Source organism: Dreissena polymorpha, chromosome 8 (assembly GCF_020536995.1).
Source record: "Dreissena polymorpha isolate Duluth1 chromosome 8, UMN_Dpol_1.0, whole genome shotgun sequence".
NCBI lineage: Eukaryota > Metazoa > Mollusca > Bivalvia > Myida > Dreissenidae > Dreissena > Dreissena polymorpha.
The window spans coordinates 28,829,785-28,845,907 of record NC_068362.1 but is presented as its reverse complement, the minus strand read 5'-3'; the positions used below and the strand labels follow the sequence as shown (position 1 = coordinate 28,845,907).

General features: G+C 33.2%; 1 protein-coding gene across 1 annotated transcript in view; it reads left to right on the top strand.

Moving 5' to 3' along the window:
- The first annotated feature begins 6,259 nt into the window (after nt 1–6,259).
- The window catches only part of LOC127841099 (L-threonine ammonia-lyase-like), a 275,394-nt gene continuing 265,530 nt past the window's right edge, over nt 6,260–16,123 (top strand). The window contains exon 1 of the mRNA XM_052369661.1: nt 6,260–6,471. The gene's annotated coding sequence lies outside the window, so the exon portion shown is untranslated. The remainder of the gene's footprint in view (nt 6,472–16,123) is intronic.

The window sequence follows — 16,123 nt, the reverse complement described above, 5'->3', positions numbered from 1 at the left end:
TTAGTTAAATTAGACAATATCATTGCACATTGGAACAGAAGAGAGCTAACTCCCTTAGGTAGGATAACTGTTGTTAAGACCTTGATACTTCCAATATTTATTCACCTGTTTGTCTCCTTGCCACAACCCGGAGAGGCTATTTGTAAAGTTTTAAATGATAAAGTACTCAAATTTGTGTGGCAAGGGCCTTCAAAAATCAAAGCAAAAGTCATAACAAAAGATTTTGATGAAGGGGGACTCAAAATGGTGGACATAAATGCATTTATGAAAAGTTTAAAATTATCATGGATAAGAAAAGTTATTCAAGGCCAGAACAAATTTACATCCTTGGCTAGAAAGTTAATAGATTTTAATATACTATGTAATACAGGCAGTTTATACGCAATTTCAGCTGTTAAAAATATAACCAACGCTTTTTGGATAGATGTTTTAACAATATATTCTGACTTTGTTAAGAGTATTAATATTGACTCTATTGATAAACTTGTAGATATGCCTTTGTTTTTTAATAACTGTTTATTAATCAACAATAAATACATTTTTTGGAAATATTGGTATGATGATGGCATTCGGTTTGTTAAAGATATTATTAAAGACAGTGGGCAGATTTTGTCACTGCAAGAGCTACAAGCCAAAATGAATAAACCGGTAAACTTTTTACATTATGAAGGTATAAAAAAGGTTCTTTCCACATACATTGTCTCGGTGCAAAATGTAAAATTAAAAGATTATAAAGTACATTCATATCCCATTTTGTCGACCTATATAAAACCTATCATTCTGAATTCTTGTAATAAGTTACTATACAATATGTTAAAAGAGAACTCTGAAATCCCCACATGCCAAACAAAATGGAATGAATACTTTGCAGATGACTCCATACAATGGAAAAATGTCCATGGACAAGTGTTTAAAAAAACGAATAATACATATATTCAATGGTTACAAACTAGAATTATCCACAGAATATTGGGAACAAACACACTCCTTTTTAAAATGGGCTTGTCCAATAGTAAAACATGCACTTTTTGCAAAATGTCAGAAGAATCAATTACCCATTTATTCTGGGATTGTAACACAGTAAAAATACTTATTAAAGATATCTCGGATAGCTTAAAAAACGCAAATATACAAATAGTAATAAACAGCAAAATGTTCCTTCTTGGTGATACAAACGTAAATGATAACTGCTTTATTCTTTTCATGGAAGTTAAAAAGTACATTTTTGAATGCAAAAGGAAAGAAGTAATTCCACATTTTCAGGGATTTTAGGCTAGCCTAAAATTATCTTTAAATATATATGAAAACACAACTAATGAATCAAATAAAGGATTTTTTTGGAAAGTTATAAGATTAATATGTAATTCATAATTGCATGAATAACAAAAATAACTGTTATTAACTCGCATTATATATGAAACCTGCAAAATGTGTTTTCTTAACTAAGTGTCACTATGTTGTTTGCATATTGATCATAAAGTTTATATTGATTGTGTTGTAAACTGCACTCTAAGTGTAAAATCAAACTTTGTTAAAAAGGTCCATTTTTAATGACACTATCAAATGTACTTGGTTTTATTTTTTTGAACACTGTAACCATAGTAGTTGTAAATATGACTCTTTTCTTGTATTACTATGTTGTTTGCAATTTGATCATAAAGTTTATATCAATTGTGTTGTAATCTGCACTAAAATTGTAAAATCAAACTTTCTTAAAAAGGTCAATTTTTAACGACATTAGCAAATGTACTATGTTTTATCTCTTTATCTCTTTGAACACTGTAGCCATAGTTGTTGTAAATCTGATCCTTTTCTTGTTTAAGAATTAACACTTAATATTATTGTGCTATACATAAATATTTATTTAAGTTAAGTAAAAAAGGTAAAAAGGTTGAAGGAAGTACGATCCTATTCAGCTTGAGTAATGATTGTATTAAAATAGCGAAAATACATTACATATGGTAATTTAAGTATATGAACGAACATGCCATTGTAAATTGTGTGTATATGTATATTTTATGAATGAATAAAAACATTTAAACAGGAAAAAAAAAATAAAAAAAAAATTAACAATTGTTTAAAAGTTTAATTTGTTCACAACATCAACGACCGCGTTTCTTTCGTCGACAACTATACATGTCTGTGTGACGTCACTGCTTTCGTCAATACGTCATTAAAAAGTAAAAATTGAAACTGACATACTCTGGTGGATGTTTACATTGTTGAAATTTAATAAATTAATGGAATGCACTCGATTGGTAAGTCATTATTTAATTAAAATATTGCGTTTGGTTACATAAAACATCAATCTATATAATATTACTAAAGATTAACTTTGATAACATGGGAACTGTTTTCGGCACATACAAAATTTCGCCGATTTTAAATTTAAGGTCATTATTATTCAGTCAAACTAATGGAACATAAAAGTTATCATTTTATTAAGTTTTGGAGTTATTTCTTGAGTATATTCTACGTGATTATTCTAAAGACCCTTTCTTTTGTGATGTATTAAGTTACGTTGTGATTGTAAACAATATTGCATCTCCGACTCATACTCGATCATTTTCGTACCAAACTGTTTCAAACTGTAAAAAATCAAACTGTGCTTACATACACATTGGAAATAGACTAATTCATTTGTACATTTTATGGATTCTTTTTGATTTTCTTTTAGAAGCTGCTCTGTCAAATGCTGGACTTCACACATTCCATGCAGCATTCTGCTGAGCACAACTGACTGCGTGCTTTGTACTCAACAACGAAGCGATTCTGGACCTATAAAGCTTAACCGGGACTGAAACATTAACAATTGTGACTCTTTAATGTTCAACGTTAGTGGACTGTAAAGAAACTGCAATTATTGTGAAGAGACTCTGTATGTTTGTAAGCAAAAAGAATATACAGCATAACAAATATCAGGTGTGAAAACAATGTGAAAGAATATTGAAATTAACAATTTGCAATCAGACATGTCAAATGAATTGTTGGTATTAAAAATGATAGTTCCCAGGCAGCTCTAGACGTTTTTTTCTGTTTCTAGTACTAGTATTAATTCATAAAATGTATGACACAATTAAAAAGCACACTCTGTTTAGAGACCATTGTGTTGTCTCATTGTGTGATGATGACTTTGAGTAATACATTGTATATTAAACAATATCTACTAAGTTGTTTTTAAGTATAAGATTTCTTGTTTATTATATAAATGGATGTTAATTTTTGCTTAAATATAAATGTGCATAATGCAGTGCCGTAGCACACTTTGCAATATTTTTATTACAAAAGAGTGTGTTGTACACTTGAACTTTTACCTATAATTAATTATCCTTGCCTAAAAATTCATTTGACAAACCTGAGACCATGTTGTGTATTACCATTATTATTTTGCACATTATACTGACACTTTGAAAAAATTGTAAATAAGCGAAAAGCAGAAGTTTAGTCTTGTCAACTGTCTCTGATTAATTTTTTGAAGACCATATAAGAAGCGAACGTGTAGGATGCGGTGTTCATTTTATTTGATGACTGCTTGTTATTATTTCTTCATAGAAGGCGTACTGGATGAGTTGAGTATTTTTTTTGGTTCTACATCTTTGATAAAGTCAACTCATTGACATTTAGTGCCATGACTGAGCGTGTTTTTTAACTAAAAAACGGGTGGTATGAACTTACCGAATATATGCAAACTCATAACAGTGTGTCTAATACTACATGTGTTGAGTGCACAGAAAGAATGGCGAGAAGATAAGGGTATAAATGAACATACTGAATGTGTTATTTTGTTTATGAGCTTGAACATACAAAAACTTGACTTTAATCAATTGGGATGTACATGCAGTTTAATAATCGGGTTGTTATTTTATAATCATATTCATGTGGAAACTGCCTCATTCACATGCAATACGCAGCTGCTGTCTATATGTGTAATGCCACATTCCATAATGACTGAATATCTTTACTTTCAAAACATGAAAATGAATTAAATGAAATGAAAATAAACGAAATAATGTAATTAAATTCAGGTGAAAAATATTTGATTATATTTTATTTAAATATGGTTTGGTAAATTATTTACTGGTAAAACAAGTCTTGTTGATAACAGTTAATTCGTGATAATAAGTATGTTGTTGTTTATTTTTTGTCTCACACATAAAGTGACAGGTACACTCATATATTTAGCGTTAAGCTTATGCTGTGGGTCTTCATCATAAACCTAAATTTTTGCTACTAGTATTTTCTCCTAGTATTTTCTCCTTAGCACCAACCTAGTAATGTTCAATCTGTGTATGCCATAAGTCATAGTTTTTACCAACTGTTAATTCCTGAGGATTCAGAAAAATACAATAAGTTTACCACATTTCATGACATAAGCTCTAACAGTGCGGACGATATGCAAAGAGTATTGTGTCCAAAGCCAAGGGTGATATTTCTGCTCTGTGTAATTTTGCGCAGTGAATGAGGTCTATGCACTTCTTTCAAGATAGACGCAAACACTCCCGCAAGCATTGTTGTATTTATATGTTTATTAACATTAATTAAGTACAAAAAAGTTTTTCATTTACATATGCAGGGGATACATTTACGTTGTCGATGATTTAGACATGGGACCAAAATAATGAAGTACGGCACCTTTCTTGTTTATGCTTAAGTTAAATAAAATCGTTTTAAAAATAATCTCGCCCTATAACATAAATGGCATCCCTGCATATGGAAAACATCGATAAAACACAGTTTCGCGAGATTTTTTTTTTTTTAATTCTAACATTGTTTTGAAAAATGGAAACAAAAAATGAAATACATGTTTAAGAGTTTGAAAACAGTACAAGGGGTTACTATACAAAAAGCATAGCTTCATAAACTTGTTTAAGATTTAAACAAATTATATTTTATTACTTTGCTAAATTACATATTGTTTTGTAAAGAAATTGAATGTTTTGTTGCATGATAAAAAATCACAAATATAATTAAGGATTTGAATTGGAATACCTTGCAATCAAGAAGACAACAAGCTAGACTCATTTTGTTCTATAAAATAGTATATAATCATGTTGATGTCAATCCCCTTCACTATCTCACTCCATACATTAGACACTCACGCCATCACCATCACATGGCATACCAAATACAATGTACCACCAAGTACAGCTGATTACCACAAATTTTCGTTCTTTCCAAGAACAGTTGTACAAAGGAACACACTTCCATCTTATGTAGTCAGCGCTGATACGATCCCTGGATTTAAATCAGTGCTGTCTACATCAGTGTTCCTTCCTTAGATCACATGATTCTGCTTTTATCCTGTTTTTAACCCGACTAATATTCTCACCACATGCACAGTTGTATACGTATATATTTAAGTCTTAAGGGCTTAAGGTGTTAGGTTTTGCACCTTTTTTACCACTGTTGATAGGATTTTCCTGAGTGGATTGAGTAACTCGGGAAACCTATCAATCTATTTCTTTTTAACCCCCCACGCATGGCCATAATGTATCAGTATTGAACATAGTCATTATTATAAAAGAAGAAGAAGAAGATAATGTGCAGACATATATTACCCGTGTTATCTTTAACAAACCTCAAATAAGCTTTTGCCCGTAAATTAGGTAGCACCTATTATCATATTAGCTATTACAGGGTGCCGCTACTACAGAACTTAGATATCCAAATTTTCCTTGTTCCTCTTCAATTCCCAGGACAGAGCGTTCATAACTTTGGTCTTAAATCGAGGCAATATATAGCCTAACTGCACTGCATACTTTATGTATCGCGTTCCTAAGTATTGGGCATGATTTGCACTTTGTTTTCCTTCAATTGACAACTGTCGATGGGCGCGGCCATTTTGCTTGAAAGAAGTCCGAAAACAAAATGGCGCCCACGTTATACCAGAGGCTTCCTTATGCAATAAAAAGCCGGTTGGATCCAGAGTGGATCGCCGTTATGGCGGAATTGTCCGAGTAGTCCCGATTGTGATTTCGCTGTGAAATAGATTTGGTAGGTTCTGACCTAAGTAAATCGAACTATTATTACAACATTATAATATTGTACGCACCCCACGTGACGTCGTTTCGTGGGAAATCTGAATTTGTTTGTGCTTAGAATTTTAAAGTGATAACACGTGCTCACGTGTCTTGACGTTTATAACGATGTTCACTATAGGTTAAGGAAATTATACTGGGTTATAAGCTATATCTAGGACTTCAACAACAATTAATGAGTTAGAATCTAAGGAAACAATTTATTGTTGGCGATAAAAGTTGTCCAATTTCAAAATTAAAAACGAAGACATTTTAGTGATTTGTTCACTAGTTGACATGTTTTTCTGATTCCAAGGACACAATGCTGGTGTGACCTGTGAAAGTGTTAACAGTTAGAACTGCTTTTTGGGGCTTAATTGCTGCCATTACTTTGCATTATCAGCAGGACGCTGGATGTGCAGCACCCTGTAGAAAGCAGCAGCTCATCAGACAGGTTTGCAATTTGGTTACCAGACAACTCGCCCCAAAGCCAACTCGCCCCAGGACAAGTCGCCCCGAAAATCTGGACAAGTCGCCCCAAATATATTGGACAACTCGCCCCAATCGAAAGACAACTCGCCCCAAATAAAAGACAACTCGCCCCAAATTAAATGACAGCGTGCAACGAAATATTTTGTCATATATATAATACTCTTTGTGAAAAAAATGTATTAAATAACATTATGACTTTAAAAGGAATGCTGAATACACAAAACGAATAATACATGGGGATAAAAATAGAAATGTGTTATATTCATAATTTTATTCATAATTTATAACAATTACAGACTCACGATACTAACATTTGTTTTTATTGAGAACATACAAAGCATCAATTTTAGCAGATTAAATGAAATAAATAACACAGATTTATGAATGAAAAGACAATTCAAAATATTATCAAACATTTCCATTTATTAACTCATTTTAAAAATAATTTTAAAACACAGTTTGTAATGAGCCTTGATGAATAATATCAAACATTTCAAACATCCGTAATAATTAACACAAACTTTCACAAAATATTATCAAACATTTCCAACATCTTTAATACTTTTAAAACATTACAAACACAGGTTGTAATGAGCCATGATGAATATTATCAAACATTTCAAACATCCGTAATAATTAAATACAAACTTTCACACAGAAACAAGCTTTTAAACACAATGGTTGAAACATTTCTAACAATCAGAAGAAATGTTATGCAACTTTCAGGCAGGCATTTGGTCCGTAAATGATGAATATTATCAAACATTTAAAAAATATAATAATGGTAAAACATTACAAACACACAGTAACTTTCACACACAAACAAGCTTTTCAAAAACAAGGGTTGAAACATTTCCAACAATCAGCAGGGGTTTTTCTGCCTATTTTGGGAAAAGGAGTCTGACCAAATTGGGAATTTTTATCGACAAAATTGTCCATTTTGGGAATTTTCGAGTCGATGAAACGGTCAATTTGGGAATTTTATCATGCTTAAATAAGTTAGTGGTTTTACCAAAAAAACATATTTTTATTTGTTATTTTGTCTTCAAAAACAAACACTGGTAACAGGTAAGTAAGTCACACAAGTCACAGCATGATTTTTCTTTGCTTTCTGTCTTTTGCATTTGATGAACTTGAACTTGGAGACTGAACAACAACTTTCTTACTAGGCTCCGAAGAAGAATTATCGACCGAGTCGGACAATGGAACAGCCATGGGTATTTCACTTGCTTGCACTGCTTGTTCGGGGTTACTAGAGGGAGTAGAAGATTCAGCGATTTTCGCAAACATCGACGTTTTCGTCGAACATCCTTTTGCATCTCTTTTTTTTTTTTTTGCTGTAGTACTTATCGTTATGGGAAGCCATGTTTGAAAATAAGCGTCTACAGATTTGGACTAGAATGTGTATTGTGCGGCTCTATATACTTGTTATAATGCGGAACAGTTCAAACCTTTTCGCTGTCAATGTTGGCAGATGCATCCGGCAAATACACCTGCGAAAATCTGAGTCGCTAAAGGCTTAATTACGTCGCGGATGAAGGGAAGTCACTCTTTCGATATAAATTATCAACCTACGCGCAGTGATTTGACGGGAGAGCAAGGAACGACAACTCTGCATGGAGATTGATAAATTATGTTTACTTTTTACGATTTTGAAATTATTTTTTTTTTGAATTGGGAAATATGTAATCAAAATTCGATTGGGAACGGGTCCGTTTGCTTTGGGAATGCCTCCGTTGTCCGGAGGGGCAGACAGTGCAGAAAAACCCCTGATCAGAAAGACATCAAATGAGCAACGTTCATGCATTTGGTCCATAAATGCCACTGCATTTCCTCCGTAGGAATATTTTATAACAATTATACACATGTGTAAACGTATCTTTAAATGACACATTTTTATTTATATGTTATACATGTTATTAGAGTGAAGCAGTCAAAAGTATATTTTAAAATGCCAATATGGGTGTAAGACTCGCGTTTATGACTTGTATGTTTACATCTCGGGTACACCATATGTATGACACCTACTGTTTGATGTTATCTATTACAGTAATTGATAGAAAACACTTATTGATTAACACGTCTGTAATTCTCAATTAAAGGTAAAGTGTGGCAATCGTTATTGTTGTGGACAACATCGGCTCATGTTTGTATCTCGGGTACGCCCTATTTATGACACATATTGATTGATGTTATAATTTACACTAATTGACAATAATTGGTAATAAACACTACCGGGGTTAATAGAAGATCTATCAATATACAAAGATTCGTGCCAAATCTGAAATTTATACTTTATTAGAACATTTTAATACAGAAAAAGATTTAATTCAAGCACGTACACAGTATCTTTAAATAAGAATCCTTAAATGTTAAATGTTCTTTTATAGGAAAGCTTAAATTTTATTTATCAGTAGTAATAATAATTAACTTAATATATAATTGTTTATTAAAAGTTAGATCTCATATATTAAACTAGCATCGAATATGTTAAGAACATTCTCCGTAAGTAAACTAAATTCCATGAATCACATTTCCTTGACATGCTTTTTAATTGAAATATGTATAATGTTTATATGGCTATGTACTGATTGTATTCGACAATCAAATTGTGTGTCTGTCTGTCTTAACGATTTTTTTATTATTCCGTTATCAGCAGGGATCATATTTTCCCGCAACATCAATCGGTCCGGATATAAATAGGGAAAAGTATCCAAAAATGTATATCCGAAATCATGACAAATTACGTTAAAATATATACCATTGATTTTGCCATTCATGAAGGTGGTATAATACATGTACAAGTAAAATTTCCTTAGGCATTTTTTTAAACGGAACGTGTTTTCTCAACTGGTTTTAACATTTTGTATTTCATTGTTGTTTCGTGTGCTGTTTTATAATAAATCAGACTATTTTCATCGTTGTCAATATTCTTTATCTGTGTAAGTCTATACCGATGTTTTTAATTGTTGTCGACTCGATAATAGCTTACAAACCTGCACTGAACCAAACAAATGTCTGTGCGTAGGTTGGCTACTGACAACAACCAAATATTTAATAAATAATTTGTTGTCAAATAACCCACGGGCACGGCCGATAGTTTAGATGCGTAGGGATTTAATCACGAGAGCGAAGCATTTGAAACCACGCATCTAATTTTCCGGTCGTGAGTTATTCAACAACAAAGTATAAAGTACACGAATTATTCCGATTTTAAATCGGTTTTACTAAAGATTTATTCAATGTATATTATTTTTCTTGTGTACTATTTTATGTGAAGTTCCGCCCATAAAAATAACTTTCGGCTGTTCTGTCGATCAGATCCGCGACTTTCATTCATATTAATTACCGGATTATTACGCTGGTGGAAAATGTATCGGCATGTTTTGTTTAGTTACAGCGCGTGCATTCAGACGCGTCTTTTCGGATGCGTTTTTAATCCGCTGTTCACAAGCTTTTGATTCCTGGTCTGACACGCAATAAACCGGTCTTGACCGGTTTAGAGACTTCAGCGAATGGTTATCACACCTAATCGAGATAAGAATGTCATTAGGATGTGTTAGCATGTACACTGTGTAATCGATTTCATGACATGGGAATTTTAATAGCAAACAGAATCGGACCGACTGTTTGGGATTTTCAATCGGTCTTTCATGACCCCAATCGGTCTAGGACCGACAAAACCGAAAAAAATATGATCCCTGGTTATCAGTTTAAAAATGATGGTATTAAGATGTTACTAAACAGTAAATACCCAACGCGCGGTCCAGCACAGATTAATGCATCTGTCCGCTCGATAAATAATGTTATACACTAGGTATTCTGTGCATTTATAAACGCGTAGAATTCCTAGCAATACAGGTAAAGTCATTATTTTATGTGGATATCACAGTACAGTTAATAAATTTCTATATCTTCTAATCACAGCATACGAAATTTTATAATTCCGAAGTAATCTTATTTACTGAAATATGATCTACGGTAGCGGTAGCTAGAATGGTATTATAATAGGTACTATTAAGTTCGCAGTAATATGTTCTTTAAATAGAATTAGTTTAATTAGAGGCGATAATAAAGTGTGAAGGTGGATATTAAGAAATAAGATCCATATTCGCATGACACTGGCAGTATACACGCATTTTCAATAAGAAGAGGCCAACATAGAGTACGATATTTACAATAACTCAATCAATTATGAAAAAAATATTAATAAACATTATTGGTGGTAGTATTCGTCTTATTTGATAATATGTTGGTTCTGTTTCAATTTAAAGTTTAGCATATCCCGACAAACGAACCTTACATGTCAAACTGAACGGCTTTTTGTCAACAGCGATATCTCAATAACCAATAGCGTCAGAATTACCACAACAAAATGCTATTTTAAAAATATGTCAAGCACATACACTTAACAAACAATACGATATTTCTTTATTTAGTGTCGAGTTTTCACGCCTTTTTTGACAAAGTAATTATTTTCAAAATATGCGACTTATGTGTATACATGAAGGATATTAAATAAAAGGTTAATGTAAATTCTTATCATAAATATAAAATAAACATTTTATCATAATATTCAATCATTTCAGCAGATAGTAATGTTCAATACTAAGGATTTATATTAACGTTTAAAATATATTTGTACTGACAAGTACAAAAAACTGTAAACACATTCAATATTACACCATGAGCAATAGTTTAAAGCGGTATACATCACCCAAATAACGCAAAGATAACGGTCCAGTGACTTCTGACATTTATCTGAAAGGTTTTATGATCGTTATCAGGTCGTAAAACACATCTGTTATGTGTCACCGGATTAACGGACATTGGTTGATTACCCGATAATCTGCAAGTATCCAACAATTTAGATTCATTATTTATGGGGAAACAAAAGCTGCCTGACCTAAAAAATGCAAGACACAACAAATAAGTTTACTTACCAGAATCACAGCCTATGTGTTGCCATCGCTCGCAAGCATCGTAAGAAACAGCACGTTGCCTCTGCCCAACTGTCTTTCCACAATGTATACAATTTGCCACTTCTGCCATTGCAGAAACACAAAACTAACTAACACTAGAAAATTATTGTATCCGACATCAAATAAGCACATATATGTTTGAACACATGGCAGATGCACTGAAACCCACACAACTATATAGCAATCGTATTCCAAGTCACAAATAGTATTGTCCGACACAAACAAAACACATACTTTGGGCTCATTCAGATACCCTCTTTATATATAGTCAGCCCTTATAATCACTTTGCAAACAGCATTGTTGTCTGGTTAAGCGTGTTACCTTATTTATTCTTTAATCACGCCAAACTGTCATACCGTTTGTCTTATTAATAAATCTTTGACCAGACAATGAAAGCATGCCGGCTTAATTAATTTTCGTCAATTCACACGTTTTCAAAACATAACTAACACAAAGACATTCCATTATTCTTTAATTAAACCAAACTATCATACAAAATGTCTCATTAAACAATCTTTGAACAGATAATGAAAGCATGCCGTCAAAATAAACGTTTAACATTTCACACGTTTTCAAAACAAGACGAACTAAATGGGGCTTATTTTAATAAACACAATCATAAAAAAGCTAATAACAATTTATTACTAAAAGCAATCCGGTATGTAAACAATTATTGAATTACAAAGTTTTACAATATGAAATGAAAAAAAAAACATCATACAACTACATTTCCTAAAAACAATAATCACGAATATTAATACATTAAACTTAACAAATTTTATATGAACAAAATTTCTATAATACTATATATAAGAAACAAAATTGGGGCGAGTTGTCTTTCGATTGGGGCGAGTTGTCCAACATATTTGGGGCGACTTGTCCAGATTTTCGGGGCGACTTGTCCTGGGGCGAGTTGGCTTTGGGGCGAGTTGTCTGGCTCCCTGCAATTTTTGTTTGTACTTCACTGTATAATATCGGTTGTAGCATTCATTGAGCCAATGTTGTTTAGTGCCATTTTTTATACGATTCCTTGACATTGGCAAAAAAACGCGACATTGTGTCTAAAATATGGAAATTTGTGTTGTTTATCTAACAATAGTCGAACTTGTTGACGCTCTCAAATATTAAGATTCTTTTTATATTGGTGATATTTGGAGCGTCGAACCGGGCTAGCATTTAAAATGTGTTGGAATGTTTTCCTTCTTTGTCTATATTGTTGCGCAAGGATTTTGTGAGCAACATTCAAGACACTTAATATCAACTGATTGCAATAATATTTACATACATGTGTAGATAATTCATTTCTCGATAATGTTGCAATAATATTTACATACCTGTGTAGATAATTCATTTCTCGATAATGTTCCGTAAAAATTATGTAATGACACTTTGAATTTTGCATGCCTGAGCAATTTAAATCCAACCACTATTCAAATTTTCAATATCTCTCGATTCACTCGCTGTGTAGATATAAATAATATATATAACACGGCCTCGATGTAAAGCATCTGGTTTAAGTGTGGAAGAAAAAACGGCGTAAAATACAGTTGGGGTTCTTCTGTTGTGAGCGAAGAGCGTTACATAGTAAAGCGATATTAGCTATTATACTTTTCTGGATTAATTGAGCATTGTTTTGTTTTTCTAAAGTGACAACAGGCTTTTTCGCCCTATGCCACGGGTCCGAAATTCGGCCCCATTCCCAATGCAAATCTGGTTGTTTTTTTCGCAATTGAAAAAAAAAATTCCCAATTCCCCAAAATGAAAATTCCAAATTTTTTTTTTTTTTTTTTAACCTTAAAATATAGTTTACCTGATCCAGTGTAGAAAATAGAAAGTATTGCATATTTAAATTATTTGTTGCCTTGAATTTGTTTTAAAAACTGTAAAATATGTTAATGATTATTTAAGACTTTCCTTATTTTCCTCAAAATCCGGCGCTTCGCGCGATTTTTTTCACCTAAAAAAAGGTCGGGCCTTTTCCCCAAATTCAGATTAAAAAACCTGCTCTTATTACACATGTTCATAATATTTTGTAAAATTTTATTAATAAGTTATCAAAATAGTCGTTATTTACTAGTTAATGGCTTCTTTGAAATATAAGAAACAATTTTTACATGATAATTTTTCCCAATTGAGCCTATTTTGCGATTATTTTTTTTCCCAAAATGGGGTTTTCACGAAGCGAAATTCCCAAAATTCCAGTGTGGCGTTTTCCCAAAATGGAGCGGAAAAAGCCTGGACAATTACAAATGTGCAAGTTCTGAAATAAGTAACATCTTTTATTTCTATATGGTGCATAAATAATAGTGATACAGATCGTACTTTTTTCTCAAAGGACAAAGTTCTACAACAAAAATCGCTCAATGCACAACATTTTGTCTGCACACTTGCACTTCTCCCAGCACACGTTACAACACGAGCAGAGATGACACTCACAGATGCCTCACAAAAGATCTGCACATGGACTCTGTTAGGGCAAGTCTTCTCCTTTCGTCCCTGCTGTCATTAAATGCTCAAGCACATAAATTCTTATGCATTTATCACCGTTAACTTGTGTTGATGATGTTGTCCTCCGTATACCTTTTGATCAACGACCTTGGGTATGCATAAACAATACCCAAGGCCAGCTGTCCTAATCTTCCTGCTCTTCTAAGCTCTTGCCAATATGCAAGCGGTTTTTGGGGCAGACCCAGTGGAGAACAATCTCAACGTTTGGAATGGATATGCCCATCCCAAACGCAATGGTGCAAACAACCACTTTTATCGTGCTGTCTGACGAAAATCTTTCAAAATTCGGTCTTTGGTGTCCTAATCCGTGCATGAGTGAAACATTTCGACTGTTCTTGTCTTACGATCGAGATATTCACCAATTCTGTCAGCCAAGACCACACCGCATAAACAAACGTATACGACCTAAATAAAATAATAGCTTGCAATAATTTTGAAGACAATAATTTGATGTACAATTAAAATATAACATACACAGTTATTTTGCAAAGGCTGCCAATTGTAATTAAATCTTGTTCTTGTTTAAACACTCGTTTCGACCGATACGATAAAAATTACCAGTAACCAACTGGCTCAGCTGCCTTACTTTACTAAAGTACAGCCATGGATTTGTTTTACAAGAGGCAGGGCTTAACACTAACTTTTTTTTCAACTAGACCATTCAGGCCAGTGAATGCAGAACCTACTAGCCCTGACCAATCTTTCATGTGCCCCGACCAAAGCAGTGCTCCAGCTAGACCTAAATCGAAGGGCGCCGCGCCCTGCTCTCCCGAACCACCGCCCTGCCCCCCCCCCCCCCCCCCCCCGAACCCCCGCCCTGCCCTCCCCCCCCCCCCCCCCCCCCCTTTAAAAAAAAAATTTTTTTTTTTTTTTACATATGATAATTCATAAATCTTTTATTTCATTGTAATTATTTTAATCCTCATTGTAGAAATTATATTTGAATGGTTTAATAATAATGGGAATAATACAATTATTTATAACATATAAATTAACATGCAATAGGAAGCATTCCAGAAACACCAGCGCGCTCAAACGTGCCCTTTTCACAAAATACTGCGCGTCGAAAGTGCCCATTTGACAATATACTGCGCGTCGAAAGTGCCCTTTTGACAAAAAAGCCCCCCTGCCCTTTTCAAACCCTAGCTGGAGCACTGCAAAGTATTATCAAAACCTTTATATTTATCATTTAACTTGTATTTTCTTGTGCGTGGAATTGCGCAATTATGATTCAATCATTCTTATTAGCTTGCCTTACTAATCCTAATGAATTCAATATTCATCTATTTACATGTAAGACATCTATTTGTAATCTTCACGCCATTTCGGGAGAAATTTCCTTGTTTTTTTTCCCTCATACTCTCTCTTACTTTCCTCCTTCCCTTTTCTTTTCTCTACCGAGGAAACCCCATCCCCACCAGTAAAGCCAAACTTAAACAATGACATGAACGTTAAAACCTTTTTACATAGATTGCCGCGGTTGCAGTCTGATAACAAACGGTAAGTGAATCTTAGGTGTCGCAAATTAACAAATAACATGTTAACGTAGTCGTAACAATTGTACAAGGTTAACACTCTACTAAAAGCCGGGATCAACCATTAATATTAGTTTTGCTAATTGAATTGCGTAAAAAAGATTGTCAAAACACTTCTAATCGATCAATCAAATTAAAATTATTTAAAATTGATAAATAAATAATAAATTTTTATTAACTTTGTGTTAATGTCGAGTTTTATACCTTCATCGATCCCGTACAATCCTGGGTGATCCCGGCTTTTAGTTTAAAATGTATTTTTATTGAGAAAATACGTCATTTCGAGGAAACCAATCAAAACCGTATCTATGGGAATTCCGTTTAAAAATAGGTACTGTTTTACCAGGAAAACTGCAGGGGTTTTTCTGAATTGTCGGCCTCTTTTTGATTGCCATCAGGGGGTTCCAAATCTATTTCAAGTTACGATCTGTTTGTAGTCTCTGACTTCACTCTGGTATTAAATTGCCATCTGATCATAATGTATTAAGATTTTTGCATCTTTCAAAAGCTTATTTAAAACGCAGTTTATTGATATAGAACACATAATCCCACCTGGTTATTCAATGTCCACTTTAGATATGTAAAAAA